At 33.6% G+C, this 13477-nt stretch overlaps 1 protein-coding gene across 2 annotated transcripts in view; it reads left to right on the forward strand.

Moving 5' to 3' along the window:
- Positions 1 to 13477, forward strand: part of LOC132122146 (inactive rhomboid protein 1-like) — a 43497-nt gene that overhangs the window by 1090 nt on the left and 28930 nt on the right. The window lies entirely within an intron of this gene.

Consider the following 13477-nt stretch of genomic DNA (forward strand, 5'->3'; position numbering starts at 1 on the left):
TATTTGATCAAAAATACAGAAAAAAATGTAATATTGTGATATTTTATTACAATTTAAAATAATTGTTTTTAAATTTATTATACTTTAAATTATAATTTATTTCTGTGATGCAAAGCTGAATTTTTAGGATCATTATCACATGATTCTTTAGAAATCATTCTAGGATACTTTGATGAATCAAATTTACACAAGCACATGTTTTTAAAATATAAATATTTTTTAATAACAATATACACTACTGGTCAGTCATTTGGGGTCAGTCATTTTTTCTTTCTTTCTTTTTTTTAAATAAAATCAATACTTTTATTCAGCAAGGATGTGTTAAATTGATAAAAAGTGATAGTAAAGAAAATATATTATTAGAATATATATTATTAGAATTTTTTTTATTTTGAATAAATGCAGTTCTTTTTAACCTTTTATTCATCAAATATATTAGACAGCAGAACTGTTTCCAACACTCATAATAAATCAGAATATTAGAATGATTTCTAAATGATCATGTGATAGACTGGATGTTACATGTGACACTGAAGGCTGGAGTAATGATGCTGAAAATTCAGCTTTGCATCACAGGAATAATTTTTTTTTTTTTAAGTATATTCAAATAGAAAACTATTATTTTAAGTTGTAATAATATTTCACAATATTACTGTTTTTTCTGTATTTTTGATCAAATAAATGCAGGCTTGATGAGCAGAAGAAACTTCTTTCAAAAACATTAAAAATAGTAATGTTTCCAAACTTTTGGTCTGTAACTGTATACAGTATATATATATTTAGCTCTCTTACTCTATATACAGTAGTATACATTAACACTGAATCATTTAGCAGATGCCGAAGCAACTTACAAATGAGGTCAATAGAAACAATCAAACCAATAAAAGAGCAAGAACAAGTTTTATAATAAATGAATCGATGAAACATTTTTTTTAACTGGGCAATTATTGCAGAAATGTTATGTGGTTATGCAAAAAAAAAAAAATCTATACGCAGATTATACGGTTATTTATTGAATTCTTAACAGTAAATTATGAATTAACAGAACAGTCTTCATGTTTGTTAAAGTTGTTTCAAATTTTAGTGGTTACAGCTGCAGGAATGTGCATGGTGCACATGAAAAAAAGTCAATTGAAACACCTGACTTTCCTGAAACTGATCATTTTTTTTATTTATTTGAATGGCTACAAATCAAAAGCATACTTCTAACATTGGAAAAAATCTGTGGACTTAAAAAGCTTTTTCTACATGAATTCATTCTCTTACCAGTGGCACTGAGTATTTAGCCCCTGGAAGCTATTAAAGTGAAGGTGAAAGTATAGCTCAGGGAATACAGGAACACATCCCCCCTGTCATAATTGCTAAGTTTCCTGGTTTAAAGAACAGGTGCAATTTCCTCCCCAGTTGACCTCAGGGAAGTTACTTGCATTTACAATTATTACATCTGTCCATTAAAATTCCTGCTCAAAATTAATTATAAAATAGTGGACACACAAAGACAGCATGCTGCATGCAGATTTTTGTGAAGATGATGGGGCCAACATTCAGCCATCTGGTGACTACAATGCACACTGAATCTCATTTAATACTTCATAGATTTGCATAAATATGGTCATTTACTTCTGTACTGAGCTTGAAAATTTTAGAGTTCTCGTTCTGAAAAAAAAAGATAGGTTGCTTTCTCAAGCATGTTAACAGTCATCATTTTTGGCTTTTTAGAGATGCTACAGTGTGAGGTAAACTCCTCTGTTCTGACCTCAGATTAGACTGTTGTGTGGGAGTAGTATGATCCCATTTGTGGATTTATCGTAAGCTTGGGTGATTTGGGTCCACACACTTTACCATAGCCTAGTGTCTCTCATTTTGCCTTGCCACTGTCAGATAAAAACAGCAATTTACTTTTTCTTTGAATAGGTGTTGAATTATGTATAGGGATTTGTTCCAATAGGCTGTCACTCATCTCCCTTGAGCTCATGTTAAGTTGTTACACCACTTTCATACACAAGATCATATTATTTCTTATGCTTTTCAATCTTTTAAGATTTCAGTTTCATTCCTAGGTGTTTAGTAATCTGTTTACATACCAGTTTTGCATCTTTTGGGCTGAATTACCTACTTCTTGACAGCATAGACAATATGGCATTATATAAAGTAGTATTAGTAGTACACTATCGATCAGAGGTCTGGGGTCAGTAAGATTGCTTTTAAATTAATACTTTTTTTTCAGAAAGAAGGCATTATATTGATTAAAAGTGACAGTAGTAACATTATTTATTTTTCAAATGAATGCTGTTCTTTTGAACTTGTTATTCATCAAATAATTAGGAATTAGAAAAAAATATGATACAAAAATTTATTAAATCTTTATAAATAAAGATTCATTTCATTTTAAAGACAGAATAAAATATTAAGACACAACTGTTTTCAACATTAATATTAAGATTTTTTTTGAGTGCCAAATCAGTATATTAAAATGTGACACTGAAGACCTCAGTAATGCCTGCTTTAAATTTAGCTTTGCCATCACAGGAATAAATTAAAATCTAATTATACAACTGCTATTGATATTTTAATTCATTTATGTGCATACATTTTTAGGTGTGCATAAATGCTTTTTTCATGTATGCAACATACTGTAGCAAGTATTCGAACAGTCAAGTGAAGAAAAAAGGTTTTCTTGCAGTATTGCTTTCAGGAAGTATAGACTAGTTCAGACCTATCCCAAACTATCATACAGAAAAGTGAGACCTCTGTCAGATCACAGGGAGTGCATTCACTTCCAAATTCCTTTTGAGCAATCCATTCAGTAAAGAAGATTCCCAACACCCTTGAACGGATCTTATTTAAATGATTACTTTGTCAGCAGATTTTTATGAGACCATATTAATGTTTGCTTTGATTTAGCAAAAGGCCTGTCAGTCAGCCTGTGAAGCTACTTGAGCACCAGCATATTGTGTCTGGAAATTAAGGGATGAAAAAGTAGATTGGGGATTTGTTGGCTGTTTAAAACAAGTAGAGAGAATGACATTATGACAAAAAGAAATGGAAATGAAAACTGATGATCCAGCTCTTCTGGAGAATCAAATTACCTTAATTCATGATATTTTTACCTTTATTTTCTCATTCTTTCTCTGTTTCCTGGCTGCTGATTCTGGAAGAAAGAGCAGACTGTGGTGGGTAAACCCCATGTGTGCATAACCAGCTCTTTCTCTGCTCCTCCGTGTCTCTCTCATTCCTGCAGGCCCTATCAGAAAACTGCAGGCCCCTTCCAGTCTCTGTCTGTTGCCAGGCACTTTTGAAAGGATCATTTGTATTTATTGGTACATAACACAAAGAACGGGATTTGACTGTCATTTTATTGTTATTGCAAGCTTTTTCTTTTTCACTTTGCCTTGGAGAAGGAAAAACTATGAAGATTTGAGTTTATCCTGAACAAGTGGGGGGTTTATAATCCCAGTAGCCTTTGTGTGGTTGGGTGGAGCAGCAGAGACATGGGTTGTGTCCAGGCCTTAGGACATCACGTGGCAGGTCAAGTTCATCTGCTCTCAGGCAATCTGTGCGTCATCATATATAGCTGCGGCTTTTAGGCTCTCGTCAATGACCTGTTTATATCTGATCATTCGACATCTGAGGATGAAAGTGCTCTTTTTAAAAAAAAAAGAAAACCACTCAGTGAAGGCAGGCCAGAGTTTACACTTTACGCACCCACGTGCACTTTTTGGCTTCAAGACTTTGTTGCAAGTGTGAATGGTAAAGATGATGAGACATCCCTCCAAAAGGATGGCTGTTTATGTGTAACTGAGGCTTTAAATCTCACCTGAAAATTAAGATTCGGTCATCATTTATTCACCCTCACTTTGTTCCAAACGTGTATATTTTTTTTCTCCTGTGAAACACATAAGGAAATGTTTAGCAGGTTTCTGAGCTGCTTTTTCCATACATTGAAAGTGGATGAGAACCAGGGACTACCAGACTAAAAAAAAGCATCATAATAGCCCTTAGTCAGACTATTAAGTCTATTATAGTAACTTTATGCGATTCATTTAATTGAAGTTGTCATTCATTATAAATCTCAGTCAAATTGAACTCCTCCTAGGGGTCCTTTAATCAAGTTGATGCATCAGAAAGGAAAATCTTGAAGGATGGATGCAATAACCTCAGAGACATTCACAGTGTCTTTTTTTCCATGAGTTTTTTAATTTTTCCTGGAAATATGCAGTTTGGGATTGATCTAGTTTTTCCCTCCATGAATATTGTGAAATTAATAAGACCTTTTTTGAAAGCGACCTTTTAGGTGTTACTGCCAGTAATAAGAATTCTTGGTTATATTCTTAGATAAATCATATTAATCTATACCAGCAGTAAATATCCAAGAGCATGCATCTACAATAATGGCAAACTATATGACAAACTTAAATAAGTTGAGGTGTAATATATTGTATTATTTAAAGCTTTTGACAGCCTGCTGCTTCTTGACTGTAAGACTTGAACCTTTCCTGTTCATATTGGGAAGAATTTCTACTAATTCCTACAGAAATAATCACATCTTTCTGTTTAAACCCTTGTAGAGTCTAATGTATTTTGGGGGCTGGGGGGAAATTTGGCTTTCATGTGATTTGAGACCTTGTGCTCTATTTGATCTTGGATGTCAGATGTTTGAAATTTTCCTTTTATTGTCTATTTTCTTTTCAAACCCGCGCACCATCTGCGTACAAGTAACATTTTATTTTCATACAGTGTGATCCAACAGAGGAAGTGTTCATGTCAAATTCACAGCGTGAAGATGCCTCATAATGAGCACTATTGTGAAAGCAGCCCCTTCTTAGACAAAGGTGACGAACCACCTGCAGTTCTCAAACAGTCCCTAATACAACACCATTTGCCCATCTGCGGTGCTACAGATTCTCGTTATCAGTCCTATGCCTTTCCTGCTTTCAATGTATGGTTGAAAGATGTTTTTATATGAGCACAATACATGTTCTGCTGTGTAATCTTGGAGCAAGGCTTAGCCTGTTTGTGATACATGCTGTTACATGTTAATGGAAGCTGTCTATTAATTGGGTGTGTTGGACACAGACGGCATTCTTTGAATTATATCCCCAAGTCAAGCTCTTGGCAGACAGGAGTCAGTTAATGGAGCCCAGACAGGTTATTTTTAAGAAATGTACAAAGAGAAGACTATTGCATGTGGTATTTCTCTATCATTTATTATGTGGGTCAAAGACATGTCCAAAAATATACAAAAAAAAAATGCATTTCATACATACAATGAAAGGATGGTCCTCCCAAAAATGAAAAATTTGACATCATTTATTCAACCTCATGTCTTTTCAAACCTGTATGACTCCAAAAGAAGATATTTTGAAGAATTTTGATAAGCAAACAGTTTTGGATCACACTGATTTCCATTGTATTTTTTGTCTATATAATGGAAATCCATTGGGATTTCTTGGCCACTAACTTCCTTAAACTCATATTTTATGTATATTAGCATTATTATTATTATTATTATTATTATTATAGGATTTTATGATTTTTTATTCACTTGTTTTTTATATAAAAAAATGTATGCAAATCTAAGTAATTGTTAATTCAGGTTGTAAAATCCCTTAATTATATTTATAAATTAATAAATCATGATAATTTTTTTTTCAAGATAAATATTTTATATTTAAGCTATTTGTAAGGAAAATATGTTATTCTTTTTTTGACTTGACGGTTGCGTTATATGACATTTTAAAAATCATTACATGAAAACCTTTTTTTGAAATAGTAAAAAAATAAAGAAATAATAATAATAAATAAATAAATAACATATAGGTCTTGGCAACATGGCCAAAAAAATATCAACATTTTTCATGTAAGTTGCTATCGATAATTATGATAAATTTCTAATCTTTATAAGTTTAAAAGCAGATTTTTGCTCCTAAATTAAGGTTGAAGAACCCATAACGTTAATTGTGATTTTAAACTCTTGGTCAGAATGTGACAAACACTTCACATTTTGAATTCTTTACACTTTTCCAGTCATTTTTTTTCTTAACAAAATAAATATCAATATAGAAATTTAATTCTTAGTTTTTTCAGGCTAATTTTGAGCCACAGAAAAAAGTGAAAAATGTTGATTATGGTCAAATTTAAAGGGTTCATCAGATGCAAAATTCACTTTTACATCTTGTTTGAACATAAATGTGTGTTGGCAGTGTGTACACATCCACCCTATAAGGAAAAAATTTACCCAGTGGTTTTTATTTAATTCTTAAAAATAATATCCCCTTTTTCAAATCAAACTGTTCTTAGCTTTTTGTCTGTGTGATGTCACACGGACCAAGGCCACTCCCACGATTGTTGATTGACATGGCCGTCTTACATTAGACCTGCCCTGAATAAGCTATGAACAGTCCGGCTGCCTTTGTTACAATGCTGGAGCAGATGTAGACAAGAATGTCTCTGTTGCGATAGCGGTGTTCTGTTGTTGGATGTAATAATGAATATAGCAGTCTTCATTTACTCCTGACATCTGAGACACAGAGGATTACGTTTGTTTGTGAAGGGAATGCGCCCTAATCTACCCAAATGTGTTTGTTCGAACGAATTATTTGTGATCCAGCTTTTCCTACAGAAGAAGAGAGTATAAGGTTTTTTTAAGAATCTTTGCAAATTGCCTTTCCTAATAATGTGCTAGTAAGCAAGTTTTGCAGCTAAAGTAAACTGTCTCATGAGATCGGCTCCTCACCCCACAGAAGGGAGGGGCGGAGTGAGCAGAACTCATTAACATTTAAAGGAACATGTAACAAAACAGGTTGCTGTGAACAGAGATGATTTTGACTGGGTAAAAAGAGTATTTTTTACACTACCATTAAGAAATTTTAACCAAAGCATGTTATAGACTTTTAATTAAGACCCTAAAGAATCATATAAATTTGTGGAAAATGGGCATCCGATGACCCCTTTAATGTTTTCATAAAAATGTGTTAATTAAGCCCTCGACTCGGGATCCCAGTGCTCCAAATAGTAATTAAACATCTAAATTCTTTATTTGTATGTTTTCTGAGAGGACTACCTTTATCACGCTTCTCGTGCTGACTGTCATCCAAAGCCCCCGCATACCGGCGCACAATACACTTATACACAGATTTAGAGTAGGCTAAATATATTTAATTATTCACTCAAACATAATCTGTTATATCTTAAGTGAAAATTAAGGGAACGGCTGGGGAAAAACATCTGATGTGTAACATTATGTTAGATCCATGCATTACATTATGTCTTAATAAAGGCTGCCTATCCTATTAAAGCTGAAGTAGGAAACTTTTGTAAAAATGTATTTGTGAAACCTGTCATTTTGTCCTGACAGTAGAATATGAGACAGATAATCTCTGAAAAAATCAAGCTCCTCTGGCTCCTCCCAGTGGTCCTATTGCCATTTGCAGAAATTCACCGCTCCCGGTAAGAAACAACCAATCAGAGCTGCGGTCCGTAACTTTTTTTGTGTTCAAAATTTACAAAATGTATATAATAATCGAGTACACCATGAATCCATTTTCCAAACCGTGTTTTTAGCCTGTCCTGAATCACTAGGGTACATCTATAATAAGTGTTTATATTCGGACTATTTTACATTGCTTCGGGGGTACTACGGCGGAGTAACCCTGAACCAAGACGCAAGCAGTTCTGTTTATTAACCGCTAGAGCGTCAAAAGTTACCGACTGCAGCTTTAATGTTAATGAAACGATAAAAGAAATGAGGGGATCGCTCTCTGCTCTTGATTGAACTGCTTTTGTAATTTTAATAATAAATTCATTTGTAACGAATACATTTGAATGATTTTTACATTTTACTATGTTTTCTTACTTGAATGCTTATGTTTAGATATAAAACGACAAAAGTAATACACTTTTCACTTCTGTTCTTTTTTGCATCAGTTCTTATTTATAACAACAAAGATAAAATAAAAATTTGCTATATTGTGATTATTAATCTAGTAATGATCATTAAGAAAAAAATGTTGCTGGGTGATTTTGCTTTGGAAACTTTAAACCTTCAGAAAACTTTAAATCAGTTTTTCTCTAAATTTACTTTGCTGACTTCGATTTTAAACAGCTGTAGCTCAGTCATTTTTCATCAGATTAAAAAAAAAAGTCATACATCATTTTGAAAGACTTGTAAAATAAAAATAACAAATTTTTTATTAAAATGGCCATTCATTCTGCCCTCACAGGTCACATATCGAACATTTTTCAAACTCTTGTTATCGTTTTATCGAGGAGAATTATATCGCGATAATTATCATTATCGTTTTAATGCCCAGATTTAAAAATATATGAAACCAGTATGAATACAAAGAAGACTTGCCACACATTTTCAAAGTAGGTTTTCCTTATTATGGACACTCTTGTCTTTGACCCATAAGTATACCACAGTCAATTCTAGTAAGATTGGCACATTTGTGTCCGTCTTACTGGAACAGACTTAGATCCGCGTGGCTTACAGTATTTGTAAATCAGGGATTGGTTTATGCCTTCTCTCTTATGGGTTTTTGACTGCTGTTTCCTGGCAGTTCCACGCAAACAACATCAGCCTCAGGTTTGTGCTGTGTGCCATTCACGTGAGAGCCAGATTTACACATTTATGACTGTGAGTTTTGGCCTGTTTTAGTGTATAGTCTAAAGTTGTGTCTACTGTGCCCTTGGAGACAAACCTAACCCACCAAATTAACAAAGCGTTCCACTGGTTCTGTGAATAAGGCTTGAAAGTTCCCTCCATTTTCAACCATTATTGTGCTGTCACAGCTTATTAAGTATAAAACAGTCTGCCAGACCAGCCGCCCTGGTAAAGGTTTGTCTGTTTTTAGAGTTGAGACCTATATTATTCTCAAACAGCTTCTTTGGCAGTTGGGAAGACTGATTCTTTTGGGAGCTAATGCATAATTGAAGGGATTTTCCAGAAGTAAATTGCTTTTGTGTCTGAAATATTGCATTTTTCTCCCCTTAAGTGATGTTATGGAAGTGTGGAGCCATTTTCTCCTTCTGAATTAATGACACAGAGCCACTTTATTAGCACGGCTTTGACATTTCCATCAAAAGCCGGCAAGGATTTTTAACAGCCCAAATCAATACTGACAGCCCACACAGCGAGTCCTCTCTAGTGGGAAATGCTTCAGGCGGCCTTCACCCTGGAAAGTATTTAAATGGAGATCACATGTTGTTTAGGCATGCGCTGCTGAAAGTCCTCTTGGCTGGTGACTGATGCAACCGAGACAGAAAGATGTTTGTTGGCAGGTTGGAAGATGGATCTGAAGTCTAGCAGGACCATTCAACACCTCTGTTTCTCACAGCATGCAATCTGGGATCAGCACCAGTGCCACTCTGTCAGCACATTGAAATCCAGGGACACTTATTCTGGTGTTTTCAAACCGCATCAAGCTGAAGCACAGCCATTGAGTTTTAATGGACCATTTTCTTAATTTGCAGAGTCTTTAAAGAGCCGTATGTGTGTTCAGTCTTTAGCATAGAAAAACAGAGGAGCCCTGTTGGCTCTGAATGGATTAGTTTAAATGAATTTCTGACTGGTTTTTGCTGGTTTACAGTTGATCTAGCTGGTCTAGCAGCATAATAGTCAATGACATAGTTTTCACAGTTGACAGTTTTTTTTTTTTTTTTTTTTTTATAATTATTTAAACATAATCATTTTTAAACATTAGTTGACTTAAATAAAACAACCCAGCATAGTGGGTAAAAACATTGAACCCAACCAGCTGGGTTGCCAAATAACCCAAGTTGGGTTGTTTTTAACCCAGCATTTTTTTGAGTGTAAACAGGGTTTCTGTGGGGTCTTAAAAAGTCTTAAATTGTACAAGAAAGTCTTAATTATGATTTCAAGAGGTCTTACATTTGGGGACGGAAAGACCAGATTTGGTCATTGGATATGGCTGAATGTAATGCTTAAACTTCAAAAGACTAACATTATGATTTCATTAAATAAACATGAGTGCTGCACATTCGAAGTCCAGTGCTGCGCTGCTTTGTGTTCTGCTGTTACCGGGGAAACAGTTATATTCTACCAAACGCTCCAGAGAATGAATGAGCATTTTAAATACAACTGTTGTCGTTTCAGAGTTCAGAACAATGCGAAAATCGACCCATGTTTTTACCCTGCAAACACACAGAGCTTTAAATGTGAACTGATGGATTGATAAGAAGACAATGCATTATAAAAATCTAAACATTGGGTGTGCAATATGTATGTTCTGCGATAATATCGTAATTGTAATTGCACGTTCATGATCATTCACTGCATGCATTTATCAGTCTATTAAAATACATTTATAATTATCACATAATTTAATATAGGGGACAGAAAATGTATATTTATATAATTTCATATAGTTAATATCACATGAAGAATGATGTTTTTTTTTTCTCCAAAAGCAAGCATGATTACAAAAGTGATATTGCTTTTATACAGCAGATTACATTGTAGACAACATATTTACAGATTTTGCTCTATTTCTCCAACAAAAAATCATTTCAAACTCTGCCACAGTGCTGTTTTGCGTCTCTGAGCAACAGGACGCTGTTTTGTTCCCGAATGAATCAACTGTTTAAATGATTCGGCTCAATCGTAATGACTCACTTATTAACAGTGACTTACTGTCGCCTACTGGCAGTTTTAATTTCAAATTAATGGTATCTTTTCAATTTTTTTTTTATAATTACAAATATCAGTTTTCAATATTTTATGTTTAAAATATCAAAACATTATTCATGCATTTGTAACTGCAGGTTAAGGTATTCCATGTCCCTCTGAGCTACATTAAACAGTGTGTAAATGCATGTAAATGACACTTCTAATGCAGCTTCTGTGTTTCCTCTGCATTGCAAAGATAAATTCTGTTGATTCTGTTTTAATTTGTTGGTAACCACCCAAATGCAAGAATCTGACTTAAAAGATGGTGCACACTTTTAGAAAAAAAATGATTTAAATGTAAAAATGCCCATAAAACTTAATAGAAATTATTAATTTCTACAACTACTGTGAACTGACCACACAGAATATGAATAATATCAAAAAATTCAGGAGTCAGCTGTCCACGGTAGTCCTTAAGATATCAGCACAATAACACACTCAGAAAAATATGATCTATTTATCGTTATCGATAAAATCCCAGAATATTTTGGAGATATCTTTTTTTTTTTATCAATATCGCACACCCCTAATTTATGTTAATTGATATAATAATTTGATAATAAATGTTTAAATAAATACTTTTGCCTTTAAAGGCTGAAATGTAAAGTTTATCATTTTAGAAAACTTGTATCTGAACTGTAAATTATAGTTTTTACATAAATTTTATTGTACTTTATATGGTATAGATATTGCCCTACCCAGCTCATATGGTATTAATTTTATGTATTCAGGTCTTTAAAAAGTCTTTAAAAGTCTTAAATTTGAGCTTAAAATCCTGCAGAAACACTGGTAAAGGATTCTTTGATGATTAGAAATTTCAAAAGAACATTTATTTGAAATATAAATGTTTTGTAGCATCATAAATATCTTTGTCACTTATTGGTCAGTTTTATGCATCTTTGCTGGATAAAAGTGTTTTTTATATATATAGGGGAAAAAAACTTACTGAACATAATGTTTTAACAGTAGTGTATATTAAAATGCAATTCATCTATAAAGTTAATTAAATACATATATATATGATAAGCAAGTTTATTTTAATTCTTAAATTAAAATTTGACTTAATATTTCAATATTTTCTGTCATATTGCTTTTTCATCTTTAAAAAAGCGTAATCTTTCATTTTTATTTCTTATGGAGGAAAACAAAAACTAATGTTTTACAAATATTGTGGTTAAATTGCTTTATTATATACTTTACTATATTGCTTATTAATTTGTATTATATTTTCCATATGAAACCATCATGAATACAACTTTAACATGAGTGCAATTATAAGAACTTGGCAGAATTTTATATAAAAATATTTTAGTCCTTTTCTTTATCAAGGACAAGGACACTCCTGTTTGTCACTGACCCTACAATCATGGTCTTTTATTGAAGCATAATGTCCATGTGCTGATGACGAGCTTACTGAAAGGAACAAGTTAACTGTAAAAGCAGGCACTATCATCAGCTGAGTCATTATAGTGGACTCTATCCAGTCTTAACCTCAATGGCCAACCAAAATAAATGCAGTGAATTAGTGCAGAACGGCTCAGGTAGTCCAGTGGTATGTGTGGCATTTCCCAGAATGTGCAGGGAGCGCTCTGCCAGACAGCATGCCCAGATCAGTGAGATTCATGCTCATTCCTAAAGGTACAGGCAAGTTCTTCAACATCAGCAGTTTACTGTTCAGTGAGATCAAATACATGGATGTTTCTTTACCTCTTGTGGCCTATTTTTGAAATGCAACTGCATAGAGGTTATCATTGGACTTATTTAGTCTTTCTCGGTTTAAAATATAAATCTATATCACGTACCATAGTAAACATCACAGCAGGCTTTCAGTTATTGGAGTTGAATGAATGTGTCTGTTTTGTGAAGCTTTCTATTGACGTCAAAATGATGAAAAACCCAGATCAGATTCCTGTGGCTTCTGCATGTCTTTGTCGTCCCTCCTTTTCTGAGAGGAACCATTGTGTCTGTTGTTGCTCATGGAATGAATTTGACTCAGTTGAGCCAGTGTTTTGAACAAGACCAAAGTTTTTTAGGCGTCTTTTGCAGAGAAAAATGTGTGTCCAATGAGTCAGTCAGCTATGGGTTATTGAGTTACTGTAACTATTTTGACCACCTTAAATTAATAGATTTCTGATAATTATTGGTTAAATCAAAGCATATGTGCTTACAGAAAGCATCCACAAATTTGGACATAAGGAAAGGTTTGTTGACTCTAAAGCACATCTTTGATAGAACAGTGTATGTGAGAAAGAAAACAGGGCTAAAGCATCCCTGCTCAGGAAGGAAGTGCTCTCCAAATTAGATCATTTATCACCGGCCGACAACACATGGCCATCTGCCTTCTAGTCCTGTCCACAAGAACCAACTCAGTGTCCCACTGCAACATCTGGCCCAAGTCAAAACATCAACCATGTCCTTCCCAGCACTGTAGGAGGACCTCAGGAAGAAGATCTACAGATTGCAAAGGGAAGGATTTTAATTGCAGCTTTTAATTACATCAGAAGATTAAAAGAATATTCTATTTTCATAACAAGCAAAAATAAAAATAAAAATCAGTGTTTACGGTGAGCCACTTTCAATGGAAGTAATTCAGGACCATTTTTGGGAGACTTAGAAGCAGAAATGTGAAGCTTTTACGTTGCTATTATGTTATCATATACTGTAAAAAAAAATTCTTATTCTTATTTTTTATTATTACTCTGAGTTTTTTTCATATGATCTCATGTTCTACTTTACGTTTGTTAATGGCATCTAAGAGCACTGAAAATAGTTAATCTAGTACAAAAC

The sequence above is a fragment of the Carassius carassius genome, chromosome 40, assembly GCF_963082965.1.
Source record: "Carassius carassius chromosome 40, fCarCar2.1, whole genome shotgun sequence".
Taxonomy (NCBI): domain Eukaryota; kingdom Metazoa; phylum Chordata; class Actinopteri; order Cypriniformes; family Cyprinidae; genus Carassius; species Carassius carassius.